This window comes from Phyllobates terribilis, unplaced genomic scaffold (assembly GCF_046119375.1).
Source record: "Phyllobates terribilis strain yellow unplaced genomic scaffold, ASM4611937v1 Scaffold_1__5_contigs__length_1240528914, whole genome shotgun sequence".
Lineage (NCBI taxonomy): Eukaryota > Metazoa > Chordata > Amphibia > Anura > Dendrobatidae > Phyllobates > Phyllobates terribilis.
The window spans coordinates 128165612-128182170 of NW_027362761.1; positions in this window are offsets into that span (position 1 = coordinate 128165612).

Below are 16559 nucleotides of genomic sequence, written 5' to 3' on the forward strand. Positions count from 1 at the left end.
TTGGTGAAAACTTCTTGATGAGTTGGGGCTGATATTTTTCTTTAAAGGGAATCTGTCAGTAAGTTTCTACATGTAGAAATAATGGCATGGCTGCATTGACTTTTGACTCCAAGTAAAAAATTACATCTTTTATGTAGGGATCTGATGTACCAGTCATGATAAATCTAGTGTAGAAGCTAGATACTCATCTGGATGGTAATGTACTGGGGTATGTCAATGAACTCAATGTCAATGCACTTACAGTCTGATCTGCATATGGTTTCTACACTAGATCTCTATAAAAAAAAAAGTATTTTTTTTTACCATGGGACAGGCACCTATACTGCCATGCCAATATTTCCATATGTAAACACATGCTGACAGGTTCCCTTTAAGCAGAAACTGAGAAATTAAGCTAAGAATGAGCAGAAATGGGAATAGGTCATAAAAGCATGAAAGCTGGAGACCTACATAATGGTGAAATGAAATGCATAAAGTGCGCAATTATTAGATTGTTTTCAAACACAGAATTGTATTTGGGGAATATAAATGAATAATTTAACAACTGAAATCTGTTTTATGCATTTGCACTCTTGCGATATAATTACTATATTCACATTCCACTACTTTGAAATTGTTTTCATTCTGCAAATGAATTGGAAGCAAATTCTCTACTTGTTTTTTTAGTATTTACATTTCTCTCTTTTAATTTTACATAGTCAAAATATGCATAAGGGCATAAATAATTCAAAAGTAATTAGCACTAGGTAGCCAGTTACCGAAGGAATTTAGGAGCTATTTTTATTTTTACAATAGCAGCTAATTCTACTATTGGCCAATTTAGCAGTCCCATGCTGGAAGCACATAACTGTGCAATTAACTTTTGACAATTCAGAGGAATTGACCTTGTTTAAGTAAAGATTATATGTTGTAGCTCCAAAGTAAAAAGAATGTAGGCCTGCAGTACAATAAATAATTAATTCAGCCAAAAAGAAATTTATTTGAAAGAAGGTTGAAGATAAGGTAGAAATAGTTCCAACAAATATTCTGTGACATATCCTGAATAGCTTTCGAGCTTAAGTCACTTTAATTAAATGGAATTGTCACATCAAATTTACAAGCTTTATACAGTAGAAAAATACCTTAATTTTTTATTTCAATTTTTTTTATTTTAATATGTAGCTTTAAAAGTTAGCCGATTTAATATGGTTTAAAGTCGAAAGCAAAAACAATTAAGGTGACTTACATGTCAGCTGCCCTCTGCCAAATAAATGAGCCCTATTTAATAGACAATAATATTCAAACATGGCTTCATTCGTTTCACTGGCCCCAAGTAGTCTTCTGTTATCCACTCAATGGACCCACTAAATGTACAGTATACATAAAGTCCGTATAATTTCCTCTTCCTTTTTTTCACAAAGCCCATAAATTACAACATTTTTGCTTCCAAATCATTATCTGATCCCTCTTCTTTTGGTTTCCCATTAAAAACGTATATAATTGATTATCAGATAGATAGTGGGAAATGTGGGTGAAATCTTTACATATATTTAAAAATAATATATAATTTCATTTTTCTATGGAAGAGGTATGTGAAAGGGGTATTCTCAAGTTATTCAATTGCTTTAATTAGTTAGACAACATGAAAATAAGTAAGTTTGCAAAAGACTTGCTTTTTCTATCTTCTATCATTCTTCTGCTGTGAGAACAGTTATGTTACATAGAGTATAACTTGTTTTCATGGAGATTGGCCACTATTGGCTGGTGGAGTGTGGTCAGAAGTTACATTCCAGGAAAGGAGTTAACTCCTAACAGGAATCAGCTCAAATCAGCTCATTGATTTCTATACGGCAATTAGCTGCTCAACACCCTCTTCCTCCCTCTTAGCTTCTAAATGAGCTGCTGTTATCAGTCCTGTGTAATAACACTCAGCATCAAGGCTCTCACTGTCCTGAGCTCTGTGCTTGTTCAAATGCCCTGTTATCTCAATATGTAAATATAATAAAAATAATAATAATTTTATTTATATATATTTTTATATATATACAGTGCAGACCAAAAGTTGGACACACCATCTCATTTAAAGATTTTTCTGTATTTTCATGACTATTTTTTAACATGAGTACTTTTTAACTATTGTATCCCCCCCTATTTCCTAATAGATTTCAAGCTTGCGTGCAGAGCCCTCACTCCTCCTGTATAGTGCTGAGGAATATGTTGACTATATATATATATATATATATATATATATATATATATATATATATATGTATGTATATAGTACAGACCAAAAGTTTGGACACACCTTCTCATTTAAAGATTTTTCTGTATTTTCATGACTATGAAAATTGTACATTCACACTGAAGGCATCAAAACTATGAATTAACACATGTGGAATTATATACATAACAAAAAAGTGTGAAACAACTGAAAATATGTATTATATTCTATGTTCTTCAAATCAGCCACCTTTGCTTTGATGATTGCTTTGCACATTCTTGGCATTCTCTTGATGAGCTTCAAGAGGTAGTCCTTGTAAGGAAGCGGGTGGCTCCCAGGGAAGACGGGCAGGTAGTCACGGCAAGTGACAGGGACAGTCTCTGGGTAGAAGGGCAGGTAGTCACGGCAAGTGACAGGGACAGTCTCTGGGTAGAAGTACGGGTACTCACGGCAAGTGACAGGGACAGTCTCTGGGTAGAAGGACAGCAGGCAGGTGGCTGGTGAGCGCTCCCAGGTGAGCGGGCGAGAGTCTCTGGACGGGCAGGTGGTCACGGCAAGTGATGGCAGAGCCTCCAGGTAGGCTAGCAGGCAGGTAGCAGGTGAGTGCTCCCAGGTGAGCAGGCGAGAGTCTCTGGACAGGCAGGTGGTCACGGCAAGTGACGGCGGAGCCTCCAGGTAGGCTAGCAGGCAGGTAGCAGGTGAGCGCTCCCAGGTGAGCAGGCAAGTGTCTCTGGACAGGCAGGTGGTCACGGCAAGTGACGGCGGAGCCTCCAGGTAGGCTAGCAGGCAGGTAGCAGGTGAGCGCTCCCAGATGAGCAGGCAAGAGTCTCTGGACAGGCAGGTGGTCACGGCAAGTGACGGCGGAGCCTCCAGGTAGGCTAGCAGGCAGGTAGCAGGTGAGCGCTCCCAGGTGAGCAGGCAAGAGTCTCTGGACAGGCAGGTGGTCACGGCAAGTGACGGCGGAGCCTCCAGGTAGGCTAGCAGGCAGGTAGCAGATGAGCGCTCCCAGGTGAGCGGGCAGGCTGGTCCATAGACAGACTGACAGGTGTCAGAAGGCAGACCGTTGGACCGCTGGCTTGCAAGCAGGTAAACCGATATCAGGCAGGTATCAAGCAGGAATCTGACAGGTGACTGGCAGGTAACTGGTAACGGGACCTGAGGGCTGAAGCAGAGTGAAGGCTTTGCAACAACATTGCTCGGGCACCTCCATTTTGGAGGAGGTGCCTTATATATGGTGAGGTCCTCCGGCCATTGGCCGGGGACTCCTTAGGACGGCGAGCGCGGCCCCTTTAAGAGAGGGGGAGCGCGCGCGCGCCCTAAGCACAGTGGCCGGGAAGCAGCGCGCGCTGCCAGCAGAGCTGGAGGAGGACGCCGGGCACAGAGTGGAGAGGTGAGGGGAACAGCGTCCCTGCCTAGCAGGAGGCAGGGATGCCGACGCTACACTTAGCACTTGTTGGCCCTTTTGTCTTCACTCTGCGGTCCAGCTCACCCCAAACCATCTCGATTGGGTTCATCTGTTCACCTTTTCTGCGTCACACAAAGACACGGTGGTTGGAACCAAAGATTTCAAATTTGGACTCATCAGACCAAAGCACAGATTTCCACTGGTCTAATGTCCATTCCTTGTGTTCTTTATCTTCTGCTTGTTACCTGTCCTTAGCAGTGGTTTCCTAGCAGCTATTTTACCATGAAGGCCTGCTGCACAAAGTCTCCTCTAAACAGTTGTTGAAGAGATGTGTCTGCTGCTAGAACTCTGTGTGGCATTGACCTGGTCTCTAATCTGAGCTGCTGTTAACCTGCGATTTCTGAGGCTGGTGACTCAGATAAACTTATCCTCAGAAGCAGAGGTGACTCTTGGTCTTCCTTTCCTGGGGCGCTCCTCATGTGAGCCAGTTTCTTTGTAGCGCTTGATGGTTTTTGCAACCGTACTTGGGGACACTTTCAAAGTTTTCCCAATTTTTCGCACTCACTGACCTTCATTTCTTAAAGTAATGATGGCCACTCGTTTTTCTTTACTTAGCTGCTTTTTTCTTGCCATAATACAAATTCTAACAGTCTATTCAGTAGGACTATCAGCTGTGTATCCACCAGACTTCTGCACAACACAACTGATGGTCCCAACCCCATTTATAAGGCAAGAAATCCCACTTATTAAACCTGACAGGGCATACCTGTGAAGTGAAAACCATTTCCGGTGACTACCTCTTGAAGCTCATCAATAGAATGCCAAGAGTGTGCAAAGCAGTCATCAAAGCAAAAGATGGCTACTTTGAAGAACCTAGAATATAAGACATATTTTCAGTTGTTTCACACTTTTTTGTTAAGTATATAATTCCACATGTGTTAATTCATAGTTTTGATGCCTTCAGTGTGAATGTACAATTTTCATAGTCATGAAAATACAGAAAAATCTTTAAATGAGAAGGTGTGTCCAAACTTTTGGTCTGTACTATATATATATATATATATATATATATATATATATATATATATATATATAACCAACATATTCCTCAGCACTATACAGGAGGAGTGTGGGCTCTGCTCGCAAGCTTGAAATCTATTAGGAAATAGGGGGGGATACAATAGTTAAAAAGTACTTGTCATGTTTGGTCAAGCAATCATTATAATAAGTAGGGAATTTCAAATAAGCTATATGATCCAGTCATCAGACAGTATTTGTCTAAGTACAGCTACCAAATGTTATTGAGTGCATGGATGATGTGGAGACAGATGAGTAGGAAGGACCAGAATCTGAGGAAAATTTAGAAAGAGGGAAAAGGGAAGAGTTAGGTTAATGAAGTGAGGTGATAGACTTTTCTAAAGAGATGTGCTGATGTGTTGTTAAAGCACACTTAAAAATGTAGAGGCTAGGTATTAGTCATAGTGCATTCCAGAAAACAGGTGCAGCACAAGAGAAGTCAAATTATTGTTTATCATTTGCTCTTTTGTATTTAACATAGTGCTCTATACAAAAAAACTGTTTCACTTGATTATTTTTTTTCAGGAGATATTCCACATTATGTACATGGGTGCCAATATCGATGAGCAGGACTGTAGATAGTGTTATGACTGCACAATCACATGCACACGGCTAGCATACAAACCAGGGGGAAAAATACCTGAACCTGACAGATCCCTGCTCAGACTTGTAAAAGCCCTACTCTGACCCTGGTATGTCCTTACCTGACCGTGGAGGTTGGCACCCTAAGATAACACAATGACACTCAACGGTGGCTCACCATGAATGCCCCTAACAGCTCCTAGTATGCTATGCCTGTGTAGCAACTCACTTGGGAAAATAAATTATATACATTATACGTTTCCCCTTAAACCACTTGAGTGTTGCTTTGGCAGTATGATTTGGGTCATTGTCTTGTTGGAAAGTGAACCTCGGTCCCAGTCTCAAATCACTGACAGACTGAAACAGGTTTTGCTCAGGAATATCCCTGTATTTCGCACCATCCATTTTCTCTTCGACTTGGACCATTTTCCCTGTTTCTGCTGCGCAAAACCATCATCACAGTGAAACATGATAGTGGCAGCATCATGCTGTGGTTTTCTTCGGGTGATGAGCTGTGTAGGTTTGGCGCCAGACATAGCGTTTACCTTGGTGGCCAAAAAAGTAAAATTTTTGTCTCAACTGACCGCAGCACCTTCCTCCATACATTTGGGGAGTCTCCCACATGTCTTTTCGCAAGCTCAAAATGAGCCTTACAATTTTTGTGTGTAAGTAAAGGTTTTTTTTCTGTCCACTCTTCCATAAAGTCCACCTATTAGAAAAAAAACTTTTAGAAAAAACTTTTTGACAGGGAGGGTGATCAATGAGTCGAACAGGTTGCCATAAGAGGTGGTGAGTTCTCCTTCAATGGAAGTCTTCAAACACAGGCTGGACAGACATCTGTCTGAGATGGTTTAGCGAATCCTGCATTGAGCAAGGGGTTGGACCAGATAACCCTGGAGGTCCCTTCCAACTCTACCCTATGTTTCTATGAAGTGTACGGCTTATTGTGGTCATATGGATGGATGCTCCAGTCTCTGCTTGGGAACTCTGCATCAACTTCAGGTTACCTTTGGTCTCTGTGCTACCTCTCTGATTAATGCCCACCTTTCCTAGGCTGAGAGTTTTGGTGGGTGGCCCTATCTTGGCAGGTTTGTTGTGGTACCATGTTCTTTCCATTTGATAATGAATTTGATGGTGCTCCGGGGCATCATCAGAGATTGGGATATTTTTTTATAACCCAACCCTGACTTGTACTTCTCAACAGCTTTGTCCCTGACTTGTTTGGAGATTTCCTTGGTCTTCATGGTGTTGTTTGGGTAATGGTGCCTCTTGTTTAATGGTGTTGCAGTCTCTGTGGCCTTTCAGAAAAGGTGTGTATGTACTGACAGACCATGTGACACTTAGATTACACACTTCCTTTCACTAAGTATGTGACTTATGAAGGTAATTGCACCATAAATTTTAGGGGCTTCATAGCAAAAGGGGTGAATACTTATGCACATGCCTATATTTTTCTCAATTCACCAATTTAGATTATTTAGTGCTGATGCATCACACACAAATCAGATTACAAAAAGTATTTAAACACAGGTTGTAATGTAGAAAAATAGGTAAAAAGCCAAGGGAGATGAATACTTTCACAAGCCCCTGTAGCTAGATAGACATTTAGTAGTGTTGAGCGAGCACTAAAATTCTCGGGTGCTCGAAGCTCGACCCGAGCTCACCGTGATACTCGGGTGCTCGACCCGAGCAACGAGCTCAATGTTAGTCTATGGGAGACCCGAGCATTTTTGCGGCGGCACCCCCGGCAGTCTGTAGAAAGCCTAAAAAGTGCCCAAAACGATAGTGACAGTGCTCAAATGACATGGGGACAGCGTGGGGATCGCCCCAGGAAGCATTTCTGACCCCCAGGTCACTGCTGTCAACAACGTGGTCAGAGGTATTAAGCCACTTTTACAGGCTCACAATAAAACGTTCAAAAATGAAACTGAAACTGTTTTCCTGGGAAATATGTTAAGGAACATCCTTTCCAGGGTAAAGACTTGTGTATAAGGTAAAATAAATAACCAAAAACAAAAATACTCCTCCACACCTTTGGCTATGTTCACAAGTAGCATTTTTTATGCGTTTTTGCACTTTTGTATTGCTTTCAACCGTGACAAATGCATTCACCGGGAAATGTCATTTTACCAATTTACAATCTTATCTGGAACTGCAAAACCACAGTTCTAGTTATCTGGCCGAAACCAGACTCTTTTAAACAGATATATCTGAAAACTCACAGACACACTCAATTTTTTTTTTTGGAGGGGAAAAATACCAAAAGGTTAATAAGACGGGTATTTGTACAGTCTGACTGAGGAAAAAAAAAAAAAAGAGGATTTAGATGAAAAAAGAAGGATTTTTCCTGGCCCCTGAGACCTGGGGCTAAGTCTAGCAATTTGAGCAGCAGCAGCACACAGGACTGTAATGCAGTGTTTGTTGGTATAACCACTGCGTCTCCTATACAACCTGCATGCCTGCCTGCCTGATATCTGGGATGGATATTAGTCCTCATAAGGACCGTTAGTTTGATTTTGCAGGCTTTAGAGACCCTACACTACCTATTTTGCAGTATAAATCTCTCCCTAGCTCAGCAGCAATTCTCCCTACACCATCTGATCCGAAGCAACTGTGTCCAAGATGGCGGCGCCCGGTTTTAAATACTCGAGGTGACGCTGTGCGGCCAGCCAATCACTGTAATGTCCACAACCAACATGGCTGCGGCATTACAGTGACTGGCTGGCAATCCCTGCATGTTCATTGGCTCTGTAAAGAGCGCCAAACATGCAGGGCGGAGACCCGAGCTCCGGCCCGAGTAACCCGAAAATGCTCGGTGCTCGCCGAACATCCCGAGTAGTGAGATGCTCGGGCAAGTACCGAGCAGTGTCGAGCATCCTCGCTCAACACTAATACAGTAATTAGTTATCCATGAGATTTATAATTAGTGCCTTGCGTGTGTTGGTTACTGTACATGTATTAAGCTAATAAATAAATAAATAATGTGGGGTCCCCCCCATTTTTGATAACCTGCATCCTACAACCTTCAACCTGTGAGCTGATATTATCAGGCTGGGAAGGTCATGTGAAAACACGGACATGTGCACAGTCCCATAGATTATAATGGGTGTGCGTGTGTATGTGTTTCCAGTACGTGTGAAAACAGATGCCACATGTAATGGAAACAAGGACGTGTGAAGGAGGCCTTAGAGGGAGACCGATAAGTGGAGAGTTGCCGTAGTCCGGACAAGAATAAATAAGAGCGACAGTCTCAAAAGTAAGAAAAGGTCAGATTCTGGAGATGTTTTTAAGATACAATTAACATGAGCGAGTGAGCCATAGTATATAGGGAATAAATACAAATAAAGTGATAGCAATGTACACTCCAGAACAACCACTGATAGCTGAATGTGTAACAGCAGAACTAGTGTTGAGCTTTAGGGTTCGCTCACATCTGCGTATAAAATCGCAGAGTGCAATGTGCGAAAAAATCACATTGCACTCGCACCAATGTTGTTCAATGAGGCAGTGTTCATCTGCAAGCTTTTTGTCACCTGAAATTGGGGGGAGAGAAAAATCGCAGTATGCTGGGTATGGCCGCATAAAATGGCCAAAACTCACAAATGCAAGTCAATGGGTGCAAGAAAAAAATTGCATGGCACACGGACCATGCAGGTGCCATCTGATTTTTACACACACATATCATAGGAAACCCGACATTTCAACAGCCAAGTACAGAAAATTCACAGCATGAACCGTCAGATTAGATAGAATAGATATATAGATACTGTAGATCGGAAGATGTCAGTGAGATATATAATCAGTGCTTTGCATGTGTATTTTTGTGTACTTTAGCTAATAAATAAATTAAAAAAATCACGTGGGGTCCCGCTTATTTTTACTAACCAGCTTTGTACGGCACATGCATGGTCCATGTGCCATGCGATTTTTTTGCCGATGAACACTGCTTACTGAGTAACATTGGTGCAAGTGCAATGTGATTTTTTTTTCACATTGAACTCGCCGAATTTATACGCAGATGTGAACGAACACTATTATTGCAACTTTGGTACTCAACAAAACTGTCACTCATAGAGGAGTGCCCACCCTGAAACTAGGAAATAAGGAGGCTGCAGAGTTTTGAGCAGTTGAGGAGACAACTTGAGAATATCTCATTAAGTCTAACATGATAGGCATTCAGTTTGTTACAATAGGTATAATACATTCATACATACATTGTGCTATAGTACATCTACTGCCTAGTAGTGATGAGCGAGTATGTTCTGTCCGAGTATGCTCCGGCCGAGCATCGAGTAGTTACAGCTGCTCAGTGATATGTTTGAATCACTCCCGTGTACATGATTTGCGACTGTTTGACAGCTTTATTACATGTGAGGAATGTCTATTTCTTACACATTCCTCACATGTATTAAAGCTGTCAAACCTTTGCAAATCATGCACACGGGAGTGATTCAACCATATCACCGAGCAGCTGTAACTACTCGGTGCTCAGCCCGAGCATACTCGCCGAAAGGGTTAACAGAACATACTCGCTCATCACTACTGCCTAGTAATTTGCTTTACTTTAAGAAAATATAGTCAGTGTTTTTGTGAAAAATAGCATAATACATATTTGCCTATGTATTTGAAGGATTTTTTTGGGTTGTGCACAGACTGAACCATAACCCCCCATTATACATACATTTTCTTAAAGTCACCTTATATTGCTACTCCTGTGAAAACTTTCAGCTCATCCTATTTAAACATTTCCAGGCAGGGAAGAAAGTCAGACAGCAAGCAAAAAAAATAAGTGCTAGAAATGGAGAGTTTTACAGCTTCTCGTCTTCAGAGCCCATACTGACAAAGAATGATGAGGTTCCATGTTGAACATATGAAAGAAGAGCAAATTGCCAAGTAAAAAGAAAAAAAAAAAGCAAGAAGAGTGTACACTAAAGTGAACTTGTATCTTCTCTGACAGCTTGAAGCTGAGATGTAGCCCAATGAGCAGAAGGAGTGCATATTACCGAGCTCAAACAGACATCATCCAGGCAAAAAAACAACAACAAAGGAGGTGAAAATGAAGCAATTTCGCTACAAGCTTTATAATGACCACATATTTTCAGCCACAGCAGGTTTCTGCTTGTTCCCTGCAGGAACATGACAAATGAGGGCTGTTTAATATTTTGCTTGAACAGTTTTTCCTTTCAGAAAACTATTTGCAATGCGATAATGAGAAGAGCAGATCAGCAAAGAGCAGCGTTTTGTATGGCTGACTACCTTTTTAGGACATATCATCTGATACATATTTTGTTTATCCAAAGTGAATTCAGCGGTAAAAATGATTAATTGAGCTTATTTTATGTTAGCTGTACCAGCTTACTAAAGAGGCAAGTGATCTCTTTTTCTCATTACATATCATATGTACAACTTATATATAATATCTCAGCCATATGAAATGACCCCGCTAATTATAGAAAGCCATTAATCTGAAATGACACCACACTTGCAAAACATGGTGAATATGCATTCAATGAAAAATAAACAATTACTTTACCCTCGCATAACCCAGCCATATAATGCAACAGGTTTTCAGCCTTCATATCTGAAGCTAAGTACAACAAATGAATATTCAACTACACGGTCCAAAATATGCATTTCCAGCACTGCTTCAGTGGAACAGCGCTCAGTTATTTCTGGAAGTCCCACAGACAATAAATGGAGTGGTAATCTTGAAGGGGCTGCCCAAGCTCAGGACAAGAGTCTTCAGTTACTTCATGCAGTGACGTCACTATTTCCCGGTATTGCCTATGCTAGTTGGCAGTCACAAGACCATGTGAAAGCAATTTGCATACTTGGTGGTCATAATCTAACACCATGAAAACCCTTTTCCTGGAAGAGTTCATTTGGAGTGAGACACGTGAGTTTCCAGATCTGTCAGTACTGGTGAGAAGAGGAGCGATGCATCAGAGACATCAGCATACCATAGCTCCCAACCATCCGGAATTCAGCTGTCCCAATTTGAGGGCTCAGTCTCGCAGTCCTGGCATGTTAGGGTTTTGTCTTGACTTCCAATACTCACCTCTCTCCGACGTCGTCATCGCTCAGTAGCTCCTTCTCCTGAGGGGTGGGGGCCAGCATCTCTCTTTTGTTCCTATAAAACTACTAAAAATAATGAAAAACAATTAAAAAAATTTAATTTTCTGCTTTTTATGAGTCACTCCGGGACTCAAACCAACAATATAAAACATGGCAGGCAGGAGCAAAATCCATGAGCCAAAGGCTCCACTGACATCAGTGGGAGAATTTTGTATACTATTTCTATGTCCATGTATTCTAGAATAAGAAGAAGAATGCAAGAGATTGTTTTTTTCTTCCAATAAAATAACTAAAATATAATGAAAAACAATTACAAAAATGTAATTTCTACTATGCTTTTTTAAAGGATAATAAACATCACAAATCAACAAATAACATGGACATATTTGGTGTCCTTGTAATTGTAACAACCCGCAGAACACAGTGATCATATTTAGTGATGAGCGAGCACTAAAATGCTTGGGTACTCGTTGTTCGAGTCGAGCAAATTGGAATGCTCGATAGCTTAGTTCCGAGTAACGAGCCCAATGTAAGTCTATGGGAAACTCAAGCATTTTTCTGGCGGCACCCCCCCTCTCCGGCGGTCTGCATAGAACCTAAAAATTGCCCAAATCGATGGGAACACTGCTCAAATGGCATTGGAACAGCTTGAGGAAGACCCCTGGAAGCATTTCTGACTCCCAGGTCACTGCTATGAACAATGTAGTTAGAGGTATTACGCCACTTTTACGGACTCACAATAAAACATACAAAAACTAAACCAAAATGGATTTTCCTGGGAAATATGTTAAGGAATATCCTTTCCAGGGTAATGACTTGCATATAAGGCAAAATAAATAACCAAAAACAAACATGCTTCTCCACACCTTGGGCTATGTTCGCACGTAGCATTTTTGATGCGTTTTTGCACTTTTGCATTGCTTTCAACCAAGATAAATGCATTCACCGGGAAATGACATTTTAACATTTTACAACCTTATCTGGCCATGTGTTGTGTGACACATCACCAGACACATGCATACAGTGCTGAAAAGACATGGGAACAGCATGGGGAAGACCCCTGGAAGCATCTTTGACTCACAGGGCACTGCCTAAACGTGTGGTCATCTCATCAGACGTGATCCTATATTACTGTGGTAATAATAGACATTTTTGGCAACATGACAAATCTTAAACTCCATTTAAAATGGGCAAGGTGTGTGTCAAGGGATGGGGAACTGGGCATCATGGTGAAGGTGATAGTGTACGCAGAGGCCGTAGGCAAGATAAAACTGTGCCTGCTGAGGGAGCACAACAAACATCAACGTCATGTTGAACTACCTTCCTGTCCAAATTTCTAGGAGGCCACGTAACACAACTATTGAAGCCAGAGCAGTGTGAAAAGGTTGGTGGGATAGCAGATAAAGTTTCCTGTCAGTTTGCCACCATCACCACCCTGTGTTCCACAAGGTCCAGTCTCAGTAGATGTGAGTCTGGATCACATTATTATTATTATATTGCCATTTATTCCATGGCGCTTTACATGTAAAAAAGGGGTATACATTGCAAAAACAATTACAATAATCTCGAACAAAAATGCGACAGCGACTGGTACAGGAGAGGAGAAGACCCTGCCCGCTAGGCCTCACAGTCTACAAGGGATGGGTGAGGATACAGTGGGTGAGGATAAAGGTGGTCTTGCAGCGGTACGGTGGAGCGAGGGTTACTGCAGGTTGTACGTATGTCGCAAGAGGTGGGTCTTCAGCTTCCTTTTAAAGGTTTTAACAGTAGGCGAGAGTCAGAAATGGTGGGGTAGAAAGTTTCAGAGAAGGGGGGATGCACGGGAGAAATCTAGTATGCGATTGTGGGAAGAGGAGATAAGAAGGGAGTAGATAAGGAGATCTTGTGAGAATCGGAGGTTGCGTGCAGGTAAGCACCAGGAGACTAGGTCACAGATGTATGGAGGAGACAGGTTGTGGATAGCTTTGCATGCCAAGGTTAGGGTTTTGAACTGGAGCCAGCGAAGGGATTGACAGAGAGGAGAGGCCGCGGAATAGTGAGGGGACAGGTGAATTAGTCGGGCAACAGAGTTTAGGATAGATTGGAGGAATGCGAGAGTGTTAGAAGGGAGGCCACAGAGCATGAGGTTGCAGTCGTTGAGAAGGGAGATGATGAGTGCGTGCACTAGTGTTTTTGTAGATTCGTGGTTAACCGCTTCCACTGTACATAAACATCGGCGCTGCCTGGGCTCTGTGCAGCACCGACGTTTATGAACGGTCGGTGGTCCCGCAGCCCTCAGGACCCCCAGGGTCCTGGAAGTGCTGCAGTTGCGGTTCAGAGAGACAGCTCTGACAGGGGACATCATCGGGACCTGATTGGATCAGGTCCCAATGATGTTAACCCTTTGCTATCTTCTATATGCCGCGATCTATAGTGATCACGGCATATAGAAGATAGTGAGAGGAGAGGGGGTCGTCCACTTACCTCTCCGACGGCCCCCTGATGCCTTCCAGGACCTGCCGTTGTTATGGTACCTGGAGGTCACATGACCGCCTCCAGATCTAGCATATATGGTGTCCTGCCTAGCTCAGGCAGCAGCTGAGTCAAGCAGGAGACAGACAGTGTGAAACTGTCAGCAAAGTTCTCATGCAATGTAATACATGTCTATTACATTGCATGAGAACAGTGATTAGAAAAATAAAAATTAATGTCCCATAGAGGGACTAAGTAAAAATGTAAAAAAAAAGTCTAAAAAATGTTTTCAAACTGTTAAAAAAAATCACAAAATAAATAAAAATAAATAAATAAAATATTAAACCAATAAATCCGTATATTTATGCAAAAACAAAAAGAGTACACATATTTGGTATCGCCGCGTCCAAAACAACCCAATCTATAAAACTGTCACACTAATTAACTCTTTCTGTGCACACCGTAATAAAAATAAATAAAAAACGGAGCAAAAAACTATGCTTTTTCATCATATCGCCAAACAAAAAGTGGAAAAAAATGCGATCAAAAAGCAAAATGGAAATAAAAATGGTACCGCTGAAAACATCATCTTGCTCTGCAAAAAAAAAGCTGCCATACAGCTCCATCAGCCAAAAAATGCAACATGGCATCCGCTAATTATTCAAGCAAATTTTACATTCAAAAAGTCAAATGGCGCTCCTTCCCTTCCAAACCCTGCCGTGCGCCAAAACAGTGGTTTTCCCTCACATATGGGGTATCAGCACACATGTTCAGGAGAAATTGCACAACAAATTTCATGGTGCAATTTATCCTATTACCCTTATGATAATGCAAAATTAAGGGATGAAAAACATTTTTGTGGGAAAAATGTGAAAATTTAATTTTTACAGCTCCATATTTTAAACTTCTGTGAAGCACCTTGGGGTTTAAGGTGCTCACCACACATCTAGATAAGTTCCCTAAGGGGTCTAGTTTCCAAAATGGTGTCACTTGTGGGGGGTTTCTACTGTTTAGGCACATCAGGAGCTCTCCAAACGCAACATGGCGTCTGCTAATTATTCATACAAATTTTACATTCAAAAAGTCTAATGGCGCTCCTTCCCTTCCGAACCCTGCAGTGCGCCCAAACAGTGGTTTTCCCTCACATATGGGGTATCAGCACACTAATGAGAAATTGCACTACAAATTGTATATTCCATTTTTTCCTGTTACCCTTGTGAAAATAAAAAAATTGGGTCTAAAGTAACATTTTTGTGAAAAAAAGTTATATGTTCATTGTTTTCTTCCACATTCAAAAAATTCCCGTGAAACACCTGAAGGGTTAATAAACTTCTTGAATGTGGTTTTGAGCACCTTGAGGGGTGCAGTTTTTAGAATGGTGTCACTTTTGGGTATTTTCTGTCATAAAGACCCCTCAAAGTCACTTCAAATAAGATGTGGTCCCTAAAAAAATGCTTTTGTAAATTTTGTTGGAAAAATGAGAAATCGCTGGTCAACTTTTAACCTTTATAGCTTCCTAACAAAAAAAATTTGGTTCCAAAATTGTGCTGATGTAAAGTAGACATGTGGGAAATGTTATTTATTAACTATTTTGTGTGACATATCTCTCTGATTTAAGGGCATGAAAATTCAAAGTTTGAAAATTGCAAAATTTTCAACATTTTTGCCAAATTTCTGATTTTTTCACAAATAAACGCAAGTGATATCGAAGAAATTTTACCACTACCATGAAGTACAATATGTCACGAAAAAACAATCTCAGAATCAGGGGAATCTGTTGAAGCGTTCCAGAGTAATTACTTCACAAAGTGACAGTGGTCAGAATTGAAAAAATTGGCCTGGTCACGAAAGCAAAAACAGGCTCTGGCGCGAAGTGGTTAAGGAATGTGCGGATCAGGGAGATTTTTTTTTACTTGGGAGTCGGCATCTTCCTCACCCTGATCCTTCTTCCTCCCACCATTCCGAGTGCCCTGAGACAACTGATCCTACACTTGGACACTCCGAAGGGCTGTTATCTTTCCATTTATAGATTCTGGATTCTCACTCGGTCCGCCCGGAAGTGGAAAGAGCTTGGATATGTGGTTTGAAGGAGAGATTAGAGTCCAGGGTTACCACAAGAGCTGTTTACTTTTCCATCGATAAATTTGGGCCTCTCAATATAGCCTAAGGTTACATTTGGTGAGTTTTTGATGTTGAAGATTTTCTGCAGCATTTCAGTGCATTTTTTATTTGCAGATTTTCCATAAACAATGTAATTCTATGTGAAAATTCATACATACACTCGTGGATACCCTTCTGTTAAAGTTAGAAAAACCTACAATGGTCAATTAAATTGACAAATGTAATTTTCTATTTACTGAATATCAACTAATGAAAATCAGACATTGCTTTTGAAATGTCGTTCAACAGAAAAAAAAACTAATGAAAATGCCCTGGACAAAAATGTTGGTACTCTTAAAGGGGTATTCCCATCTCCAAGATCCTATCCCAATATGTAGTAGGTGTAATAATAATAATATTAGCAAATGCCTCCAATTAGAAATGTAGTATAGTTCTTCTAATTTGCTATGTCTCTTACCCCATGTACAGTGCATTGCAGTAACTTAGTGCAGTATCCATGGTTACGACCACTAGCAACTAACTGTCACTATATGACTGGTCGTAATCATGTAACATAGTAACATAGTTTTTAAGGTTGAAGGAAGACTAAGTCCATCTAGTTCAACCCATAGCCTAACTTGTTGATCCAGAGGAAGGCAAAAAAAAAAC